Here is a 12,222-nt window from a genome sequence, read left to right as displayed (position 1 = left end):
GAGACCCCTTAGGCTCTGGGGTTGGAGCATGCTTTGCTGTACTCCCAGATCGCTGATATATGTCCCCCAACCAGGCAGTTAACATCTGCCCTTATTTCAGGCTTCTGCTCAGGCAATTCCTTCACCTCCTTTCCTCTCACAGCCTCAGACACAGCATCCCTAAGTCCCAGTGGTCTTAATCCCATCACTCCTGGCCTCAAGCAATCCTTCCACCTTGGCCTCCCAATGTGCTAGGCTTACAGGTAAATGGCATCTTTTAAAATTTATGTCTTTTAGTGATTTACTGATGATATTCAGGAAGGCAATTAGTTTTTGGACACTGATATTGTATCCAGAAATGTTGCTAAAATCTTTTTTCGAAATAAACATGTGTCAACATTGTATTAAAATCTTGCATGCGTATAAGAAAAAAATGCCCCTTGTAGGGCAATTAAAATATTTATTCCTGGTAGGGACATTTTCTAGAAAAAGAAAATGGATAGATATTCATTGTTATGCTAGATACAGAAAGAACAGTCTTGTTAAAGGTCACTAGGTCCTTGACTGGCAGTCAGCTGATAATCAACAGTGTGAGTCACTAGTTACCCAGAACAAGTTTTTATTCCAGCAAAATTCATTACAAACTGGCATAAGGATTTGTTAGAAATGCTATTTTTTCCAGAAGGAAGATATGAATTATACCCTGTAAAAGGATTATGTCCCAGATCATTTTTTACTTTATACTAGCATCAACACTTCACCAAGTAGATCTTCAAGGTTCTACCCTTGCTTATCTCCAGTTCATTCCCCAACATATAGCCCTATTTTTAAAGCACTATTCTCAATCTAATGCTTTTACTCTTAATGGCTAGCAAAACCACATTGTTCTTGGATAGAAGCCAAAATCCTTAAGTGTCCATTAGTTGCTGTAGGCTTAGTTGCTTGGGTCTCACGTCTCATCACTCTTGCCCTTGTGCTCTGGGCTACAAGGACAATGGCTTTCTCTCAGCTTTTGAGAACCAAAAATGTTCCCTTGCTTTGTCAAGTACTTCTATAAGCTATTTCCTCGGACTGAAATCCTCTTTCCCCATCTTCTCTCCTAACTCCTTCATCTTTCACAGCTCAGCTTAAAGTCGCTTAACCCAGAATCTCCCTAATTCCCTGATATAAATGAGAATTACTTCATTGTTTCTTTTAATTCCCAATCTCTCACCCTACCAGCACTCATGCAATTTTTCCCTATTAATTATTATTATTACTTTTTTTTTTTGAGACAGAGTCTCACTGTATTGCCCCGGCTAGAGTGCAATGGCGTCAGCCTAGCTCACAGCAACCTCAAACTCCTGGGCTCAAGCCGTCCTCCTACCTCAGCCTCCCAAGTAGCTGGGACTACAGGTGCTCACCACCATGCCTGGCTAATTTTTCTATTTTTTATAGAGACGGGGTCTCACTCTTGCTCAGGCTGGCATATTAATTTTTAAAATGTTATTTTTTAATTTATACTCACTAAAATTCACTCTTTTTGGTGTACAGTTCTATGAGATTTGACAAATGTATAGTCTTGTAACCACTACAGCAAACAAGATATAGAAGACTTTGATCACCAACTTCCCCCCACCTAATTTCCTCATGCTGTCTTTTTTTAATCAATCTCTCCTCTCACCCTCATCCCCTGGCAACCACTGTAGTTTTGCCTTTTTCACAATGCCATTTAAATGGTATCAAAGAATACGTAGCCTTTCTGGAGTGGCTTCTGTCATTCAGCATAATGCAATTAAGATCCATTTATGTTGTTTGTGCATCAGGAGTGCACTACTTTTTGTTGTTGAATAGTATTCCATTGTATGGACGTACCACAGTTTGTTTTTCTATTAATCAATTGAAGGACATCTGGATTATTTCCAGTGTGAGGTAATTATGAATAAAGTTGCTATAAACATTCAGGTACCAGGTTTTGAGTGAATATATATTTTCATTTCTCTTGAGTAAATACATAGCAGTGAGACTGCTGGGTCACATGACAAATATGTGTTTATCTTTATTGGGAAACTTCTAAACTCTCTTCAAAAGAGGCTGTGCCATTTAGCATTCCCACCAACAATGAATGAGAAGTCCAAGTACTTTACTTCTTCACCATTACTTGGTATTGATCAAGGTTCCTGCTGATTGCATTTCTGGTGAGGGCCCTCTTCCTGCCTTCTCCCTGGTCCTCACGCTGCATTTCCTCAGAGCATGCGTGAGCCGAGGGAGCACAGAGTGAGCTCACTGGTGTTTCTTCTTCTAGGAAAACTAATCATTGTCAGATCAGGGCCCTGCTCTTATGACCTCATTTAACCTAATTACTTCCTTAAAGGCCCCACCTTCAAATGTAGCCACACTGGGGGCTAGGACTTCAACATACAAATTTGTGGGGGACACAGACTTGCAGCCCACGACATTTACCTTCAGGTTCTCCTGTTCCTCTTTATTCCAAACCTCAGACAATTTCCATTAGTTTTTTTAAAGGTTCATTTGATTATTTCAAAAGGGTTTTTTTTTCACTGAGTATTTTTAGATGTCATGTAGCAGACATGAGTTTCAAAATCTCTAGCTTTCCATATTGCCAGAAAAATATGTCTCTCTTATATGTGTAATTTTGCCTTAGTCAAGTCTACCAATCTCATGTATATGCTTGAAATAATACATCAAGTTTTTATTTCCAGCCCTAACTTCTCTCCTGAGATTTAGACTCATAGCCAATTGTTAATTGACATCTTTATTTGGAAATTTATAGACTATTAAAAACAATGTATTCCAATCATAACTCACAGTTTTTCTATCAAATTTGTGCTTCCCCTGACTTCACTAAATCAGTAAATATCATGATGATCCACTCAAAAACTTAAATGTCAACTTTGATTCCCCTTTTTTCCTCTCTTCTTACATACAATCCAAGAACAAGCCCTGTCATCCCTTTTTGTGACATAGTCCCTCAAGCTGTCCACTTCCCTCCACCTCCTTTTCTGCCACCTTTAGCCAAGCCGCCATCATGGCTTGTCTGATCACTGCTATCACCTCCTGCTTCTACGCTCACCTCCTTACAACCCAGGCTCCGTGAGGCAGTTAAAGTGATCCTTTCAAAATACACATCACACTGCATCACACTAACTTAAAATTCTCTACCTGTTTCCCGTGACTCTTAGAGTAAAATCTAAACGTCCTGTCACCCACAAGGCCTTGAATGTTCCAACTGTTGTCCGCCTCTCTGAGCTTATCATGTGCACGCTCCCCTGTGCTCACTACAATACAGAGGGCGCTCTGGCTCTCTTTCTGTTTCTCAAATATGCTTAAGTCATTCCCATCTCAGCACTTTTATACTTGCCGTTCCCCTATGCAGGAATACGCTTCCCTCAGCTCAAATATGATCTCTCAAAAAGCCCTCCCCTAACCACATTTAAATATTTCCAATTTGCTCCTCCAGATTCACTGTCCATCCTTCTCCAGCCTACTCTGTCCCCCAGAAAACTGACCTTCATGGGATACATCAACCAGGACTTCTTGCTCTCTCTTCCCATCGGATTTTGCCAATGGGAAGCAATGGCAGGAAATAGGAGGGCAGGAAGTAAGGAAGATCTGAGCATGAATTTCCCTGGCTTCCCCCATGCTGAGCTACCAAAGCTTCCAACAGGCTCTTCTATAGCTATAGGCCCCACGAGGTCCTACTAATGCCTCCTTTCTCTCATCCCTTCAGGTCTAGGTGTAATAGTCATTCCTATTTTGAGGCTTGGGGTGTTTCACCATCCTTCATTGGTTTCCCTTCATTGAACTCTCTTTCACCTTGAATGTGCTGCCCGTTTCCTGCTGTATTAGTATTGCTAAGGCTGCCATAACAAAAATACCATAAATTGGGTAGCTTAAACAACAACAATGACAAAAATGTATTGTTTCACAGTTCTGGAGGCTGGATGTCCAAGATCTAGGTGTCAGCAGGGTTGTTTCCTTCTGAGAGCTGGGAGGGAGAATCTATTCCATGCCTCTCTCTTAGCTTCTGGTGGTGTGCTGGCAGTCATCGGCATTTCATAGTTCACAGAATCATCACCCTGTCTCTGCCTTCATCTTCACATGGCATTCTCCCTGTGTGCTGTCTGTGTCCACGTTTCTCCTTTTTATAAGGACAACAGTCATATTGGATTATGGTCCACCCTAATGACTTCATCCTCACTAATTACGACAGCAATGACTCTATTGCCAAATAGAGGTAGTCAGGGGTTTAGGACTTCATATGAATGGGGGGGCAGGGACACAATTCAACCCATACCACCTGCTGAGACTCTGATGAATATTTCCTATCAATCATCACCCTCTAACACATTTCCTTGTCTCATTTGCTTATAGCACTTATATAATCTTACTTGGTGTTATTTCATTTATTTGTTTATATGTATATATATTTCTGATTTTCTTTCCCTCCCAATAGAATATAAACATCATGAGGGTAAGTCATTGTTTATCTTGGTTTTTGCTGTACTTATGTAGTACCTGACGCATAGTAGGAGATCAACAATTATTTATTGAATAAATGAACAAATGACTATATTTGAAATTTGCCTTACAATTTTAAACTGCTATAGATTCTAGTTAATAGTGAATATAAATTATAATGATCATATGCTAGTGTAACATTTCTGCCATCCATACTGGAAGTGCAGACTTTCTATGTATATTTTAGAAAGCAACATTGTGAATAATGAGGGCATTTGGTTGTTTTTTGTCCCAGATTTACCATTGACCCATGATGTTGTATTGAGGAAATCCTGGAATCTCTCTGAGCCTGAATTTTCTCAAACGGGAATAAAAAGTTTCTATCCCTAACATCAGAAGGCTTTTTAAAGGCAATTATGAAGCCAAATATGTGTTGTAAAGTGTGAAGTGAGAGACAATCACAAGCTATCATCATTATGATGATTATGGTTATTAGTGGGACACTATTTGGATCAGAACTTGTTCTTAAGGATGTTAAGAAGCATTAAAAGGTAAAAATAGCCAACTGGTCAAATAAATTCAGGAAATATCAGGTCAAAACAAAGTTTCTTTGCCTCAGTAATTCTCGGAACTTTTAATATTCCAAAGTACATGTAAGTTTTCCATTACAGAATATAATGCTCAGCTTTTTCCAAACTTACTTGCCCATGCAACATTTGCATTCAAAACATCTCATAGGATTAGGGGTGAGAAATGATGAATTGGGGACTTCTGTCTAAGCTAGACAAGTCAAAGTCACCTACATGATATGGTAGATTTTTACAGCAAAACTGGATAGAGAAGAGAATTTGCTAGGTCTGGATGTAAGCAGGTTGCTGGCAATGTCTTCTACCTTCAAAGCAATATAATTCATTAACCACCAGCAGAGAATAGGATGACAATGACTCCATAGGTAAGTCACTCCTCTTGCAATAAGCATTACAGTGCTTTTGAACTCTGCTCTTACCCTCCCAGGCATAAAATTAAAATTATATCCCTTCATGTTTTTCATCATCACAATATCTACCAGAAAACAGGGGAAAGCGTCCAACCTGTGACTCACTGGTGGCACTCTGCAATGTGTGCATCTGCGTGTCCACAGCAACAGGCACCAGTACATGCGATACACAAACACGCTCTTCCTTGTGAATGAGAAATCAACGTTCACAGACTATCAAATGTCATTTCGTGCTACTAGGAGGTCTTACCTAAGCTGTGATTTTAGAATTTCTCATTCTGCTTACTAACAATGGGAGGAATAAAGTAGAGTTATCTTATTTATGAGTCAGTAGAACCACAGAATACTATAATCCAGTCCCCTCCTTGCAGAGATGAGGACATTGAAGCCCAGGATGATGGAGAGAAGTTAAGATCACTAGGTCACTTGCCACAGAGGTGACTGTCCAGGGAGGCAGACAATTGTGTCCTTATTTGCCTGGAGAGAGCTCTCTCAAGGTGCTCCAGCCTATCTAACTTTGAAGACTCTGAATTCCTAGCTAGCTTGAATTCTAGGATTTCTTTGGGAAGGTTGCAACCTAGAGACCCACAGGAGTGCTAGGCGTAGAGAAGATTAGGACTAAGCTGTGCCCTCACACGCAGACTATTAGGATTACAATGTTGAAAACGTAATCCTTAGTATTTCTCTCATCTATTTCCTCTTTGCCATCCCTTCTCCTCATGCCCTGGTTCCAGCTTTTAACATCTCTTGACTGAGCTAGTGCAACACTTCTTTCTGCATCCAGTCTCACCTTTGCCACCTCAATGTTCATTCCTCTACCAGAATGATTTTCTTTAAAAAAAAAAAAAAAAGTCTTCTGGATGTGGTGGCTCACACCTGTAATCCCAGCACTTTGGGAAGCCAGGGCAGGAGGAACACTTGAGGCCAGGAGTTCAAGACCAGCCTGGGCAACACAGTGAGACCCCCATCTCTACAAAAAATTAAAAATAAGCCAGGGGTGGTAGCACATGCCTGTAGTCCCAGTTACTCAGGAGGTTGGGACAAGAGGATTGCTTGAGCCCAAAAGTTTCGAAGCTGCAGTGAGCTATGATCGTACCACTGCAATCCAGCCTGGGTGACAGAGCAAGATCCTGTCTCTAAATACATGCACACATACATAAACAGCAGGCAGTCAATGCCTATCTTTAAAAATGAAATCAGCCTGTCTGGAACAAGCAAAAACGGAATAAATATTTGTTGAATAAATAATGTCCCCCCCTACCCCCGCCCCACCATGCTTAACACCATTCAGTAAATTTCTAATTTGTACAGAAGTGCTTGCAAGGCTTTTCCACTGATTTATCCCTAATGAGGAAGGGAATAAACACATATATACTGCTGAAGGTATCATTCGGTAAAATGCACAAATCTAAGATGTGTGGTTCAGTAACATTTTACACTTGCATAGACACATGTATCCATCACCCAGATCGAATATAGGACATTTTTATCAGCCTAGAAAGCTTCCCTGTGCCCCTCTCAAGTCAGTCCTCCTCACCAGAGATAACCACTATCCATCTTTAATCACTATGTATGAATGTTGCCTGTTCTTGAACTTCATATGTTCAGCTGACTCATGCAGTACGTACTGCTATTGACTTGAGTGTCATTATTTTATATCCAGCCACCTTTCCCGGAGCATCACAGATTGGAAATGCCCACCCTAAAACTCCAAGACACCCAGTGACCACTTTCAGGGCCCACATTCTATATAGATTGCTTTCACCAAAATCTGTTTGCTACAGATATCAACTAGAATGTATCATAAAAACAAATTCTTACCAAAAGAAAAAAGATATAGATAATATGTATCAAGAAAAATAGCCTCAAGATTAATATCCAAGAATTTATATTTGCATGAATGTATGTGCTTTGATTGACTAATCATATAATGTCACCTTCATTCAAGAAAATAAATTCTTAATAGTGGCCCATTAGGGCCAAAGACAAATTTATAACAAAGATATTTAAACAAAAGGAAAACCTCAAGAAGGAATGGAGGAAAAGGTAGCATTAATTGAGGGATTATTATGGTCTAGACATAGTGCTAAGCACTAGAGATTTGATAATGAATATGCCACACTGTAGCTCTAAATTGGTATTAACTTTCTAGAAAATAAGCCAATATGTACTAAAAGGCACATTAAAGGTTTTTGTCCCAGAAATTCCATTTCTACGAATTTATCCTAAAGAAATTTTTAAACACAAATAAAATATAATGAAAAATACCCAAACATGATAAAATTATTAAATAAATTATAGTAAGCTCACATGGTTGAATATCACAGAGCTTTAAAGATATATTCTTGAGGACTATTTAATGACAAAATAAATACTCAAAATATGAAGTTAAGTTTTAAAAAGAGCAGGCTACAAAGCTATAGCTACAGTGTGTATAGAGCAGGCTGCAATGCTACGGCTATGGGGTAATAAAAATTGTAAATCTGTGTATGTATTTATATACACATATATGATTACAGGTACTAAGAGTATATATGTACCAATATACACACAAACTAATTCACATTTCTTCACACTGTGACTAAATGTACATATTTCAGAACACCTTTTTTCAGTAACAGTCCATCTACTTTTTCATCTTTGCCAACTTGATAGGCAAAATATTTTAATTTAGATTTTTAGCTATCAATAAATATCATTTTGCAAATCTTTTATTCAATATCAATAAGAATATGGGGCAAATACTCATACTCTGCTGGTGGATGAGAAAGTTGACATAGCTACTTTCAGTGGCAATTTGATGGTATCTATTAAAATGTTAAGTGAACAAAACATGGGACAAGCAATTGTTCTTTTCAAGATCTGTCTTAGAGAAATAGCTTGCATATGTGCCCAAGGACATATACATACATTGCAACATTGTCATAAAAAAAAGAACCTATGTGCTTATCAACCAGGGAATGGCTAGACTATGATGTAGTCATACCAGGAAACAGTATACAGCAATGAAAAATAATGAAAGAGTTTGAAAGACTGACATAGAAAGATTTTCAACACATTTTTGAGTGAAATACAAGAGGAAAAATAATATGTAGAGTATGATATTATTTTTGCAGAAATAAAAAAGAAAGCAGTATTACACATACTCCCATGGCAAGTGTAGGATGAAAATGCACAGAATAAAAATAATACCCTCGAATAAACTATAGGAAATTATTTTTTAAAAAATGATACCCAGGCTGGATGTGGTGGCTCACACCTATAATCCCAACACTTTGGGTAGCCAGGGCAGGAGGAACACCTGAGGCCAGGAGTTCAAGACCAGCCTGGGCAACACAGCGAGACCCCCATCTCTACAAAAAATTAAAAAGAAGATAGTCAACATATTGATAATGCTGCCACATTTGGGGAAGACATTGGATTTGGTGGGAATATGGTCAAAGGGGATTTTAATATTTTTAATATTTTCACTTTTTAAGAAAAAGGTATTAATTTAGAACTATATTTTAATTAGGAAATGTACATTATTTTTAAAAAAATAAAATTGCTTTCTGAATGCACCAAGTTTTGCTCTAAGGATTATGTGGTATTTTTTTAAAAATCAAGACCAAATACTTTATATTAGTATAATAGATAGTTTGCCCACATAGGCTATGTATATCTGAACTATCTAATCTAGTTAATTTAACTGCTGAATAATGTAGCCTTATTATGTTAATTTCATGAGCAAGAAAATTAAGTTCCATATAGATCAGAGTGTTCAAGTGAAAAATTTTCCTATTTACTTGGGTCATTTTTACTGTTTAAACCGTTTGGAATCTAGTGGATCAGGGTGTTGGTTTCAGTTATAACAGACTTCCTCACATCAGAAATTTTGCTTGTTGTTATCCTTTTAAAGAAGTTCAGACTCAGGAAAATTCCCATACTACCTTCATGAAGACGATAGGTAGGTCATGAAAAACTGAAAGTTTATATTTTACCTAAATCTGACAATTCCTCCCCGTTTGTTTTCAGAAGTATCAACTATTGTTAACAACCATAACGCCAGGTGTGGTGGCTCGTGCCTGTAATCCTAGCTCTCTGGGAGGCCAAGGCGGGTGGATTGCTTGAGTTCAGGAGTTCAAGACCAGCCTGAGCAAGAGCGAGGCCTGGTCTCTACTAAAAATAGAAAAAAAATAGCCTGGTAACTAAAAATAGAAACAAAAAATTAGCCAGGCATGGTGGCTCATGCCTGTAGTCCCAACTACTCAGGAGGCTAAGGGGGAGGATCGCTTGAGCCCAGGAGTTTGAGGTTGCTGTGAGGTAGGTCAATGCCGCGGCACTCTAGCATGGGTGACAGAATGAGACCCTGTCTCAAAAAAAAAAAAAAAAACCATAATGCTTTTCCTCAAAAACATGATCTTTTGCAATGAAAGATCATGCATCTTATTAGTTCATGAGAAGCATAAATGGAAGCATTATCTATTTCACTTCATATTTTTGTATTAAACAATTAAAATTCAGGGGAAAATATAAAGGGAAGAAGTGGTATTTGGCAATAAGAAGACACCTAAACTTAAAATGTTCTGAAACCAGGAGAAGTTTTATGGTGAACCTTTGATAAAGACAGATACCTTATTTTTCCTCCTTCACAAAATAAATTTATTTATACTGTCTTAACAGAATATATGAAACTTAACCAGTCATTTCTCTTTTTAAAATAACTAACTTAAATGTGTGCCTTTATTACCTCCCCAGGAAAGGTTTAATAATGAGACATATCTTTCCTTCCATCTTCTTTTTGGCTGGAACTCTAAGAATGAGAAGCATTGTCTTTGCTGGTGTTTTTATCTTACCCTTCCTCACATGTGGTAAGTCATTAGGAGAGCATAGGTCAAAATGAGGCAAAATTACTTAAGACATTGCAGAATTCCAATATGACTAAGTGGAAAATGGCCTTAAATAAGGTAGAAGCCACCTTCTCTTGCTCGTTCCTCTAAACCTACTCTTGGGTTAACCATCTTCTGACTCTAAGAGATTCTGCCTGTTAACCTCTGGGTGCTGATAACAAGGCCTGAGTAAGCACTCAGCATCCAGGGCTCACATTTATTGGGCACTTACTACATTCCAGATGCTTTTTTTATTTCAGAATATTACAGCGGGGTACAAACGTTTTGGTTACATATTTGCTTTTGTGCAGTTTGAGTCAAAGTTATATGTGTGCCCCTCACCAAGATAGCATCGTACCCATTAGGTGTGAATTTACCCATTGCCCCTGCCCCCTTGCACCTGCCTGGTCTCCATTGAGTTTTACTTCTACATGTGCACATGGGTGTTGATCAATCCCAGATTTCATTCGAAATATTTCATTTGTATTAATTCATTTAATCCTCATGACCTCTAAGTTAGGTGCTGTTATTTCCCATTTTACAGATGAGGAAACTGAGCTGGCAGGTGGACCCCATATTGCTATTATGATCACTAAGCTAGAACTAACCAAAGTAGGGTGAAAGTTCTTATAAATATGGCAAAGACAGCAAATTAATTAGACCAAAAGAAGCATAGATAGGGCCTCCCACCACTTTTCCTGTTATAAATGCTCTTTCCACCAACTCCAATATTCCTCCATTTACAGAAGGAAAATATAAGGAGATAACAGGGAGCTTTCAATGCCTTTTACAGAATTTTTTTTTTTAATTTGGAAAGGAGAGCTTTATTTCTCATAAAAGATTGCAGCCTGAAGAGTGGCCATTCTGACACGCTGGGAAGCAATAGCTTGGGGCAGAAGCCGAGAGCATGTACTTCCTTTTACAGAATTCTTAAGGCCCCTCAAACTAGGTAGGTGTTCATAAAGGTAATGTCTCCAGGCAAGCACGTGCAAGCACCTGCATGGGAATTCTCCCTGTCGCTGAGACGGTAAGATGGTTGAACACAGCTGCTCCGCAGTGCACCCAGAACTTTACAGAGCAGAGTCTCTTAGAGTTAGAAGATGGAAGAGGAAGGAGCAAGAGAAGGTGGTTTCTACAGCAGCACTGTACAAATGTAACGTACATTTGAGTCACCTGGGGACCTTGTTGAAACGAACAGTCTGATTTCGTAGGTTTGAGGTGAGGCCTGAGATTCCGAGTTTTCAACAAGCTTCCAGGTGATGCCGATGCTGTTACTCTAGAGACCACACTTCAGTAGGAAGACTCTACAAGGCATCTCAGAGATAAATAAAATTCTAATACAGATGGTCCTGGACTTATGATGGTTCAACTTATGATTTTTCAATTTTATGACGGTGTGAAAGCAATGCACATTCAGTAGAAACCATACTTTAAGTACCCATATAACCATTTTTGGTTTTCACTTTTAGTATTAAATAAATGACGTGAGATATTAAACACTCTATTATAAATTAAGCTTTGTGTTAGATGATTTTTGCCCAACTGCAAACGTAAAAGTGTTCTGAGCATGTTTAAGGTAGGCTAGGCTAAACTCTGGTGTTCGGCAGGTGTATTAAATGCATATTCGACTTAAGATATTTTCAATTCACAGCCGGGCGCGGTGGTTCACGCCTGTAATCCTAGCACTCTGGGAGGCTGAGGTGGGACGATCGCTCGAGGTCAGGAGTTCGAGACCAGCCTGAGCAAGAGCAACACCCCGTCTCTACTAAAAATAAAAAGAAATTAGCCAAACAACTAAAAACAGAAAATATTAGCCAAGCATGGTGGTGCATGCCTGTAGTCCCAGCTACTTGGGAGGCTGAGGCAGGAGGATTGCTTACACCCAGGAGTTTGAGGTTGCTGTGAGCTAGGCTGACG

General features: G+C 38.9%; 1 protein-coding gene across 1 annotated transcript in view; it reads left to right on the top strand.

Moving 5' to 3' along the window:
- C10H9orf57 (chromosome 10 C9orf57 homolog) overlaps positions 1 to 12,222 on the top strand; it is a 70,657-nt gene that overhangs the window by 52,826 nt on the left and 5,609 nt on the right. The window lies entirely within an intron of this gene.

This window comes from Lemur catta, chromosome 10 (genome assembly GCF_020740605.2).
Source record: "Lemur catta isolate mLemCat1 chromosome 10, mLemCat1.pri, whole genome shotgun sequence".
Classification (NCBI taxonomy): domain Eukaryota; kingdom Metazoa; phylum Chordata; class Mammalia; order Primates; family Lemuridae; genus Lemur; species Lemur catta.
This window is presented reverse-complemented; position numbering and strand designations above follow the sequence as displayed.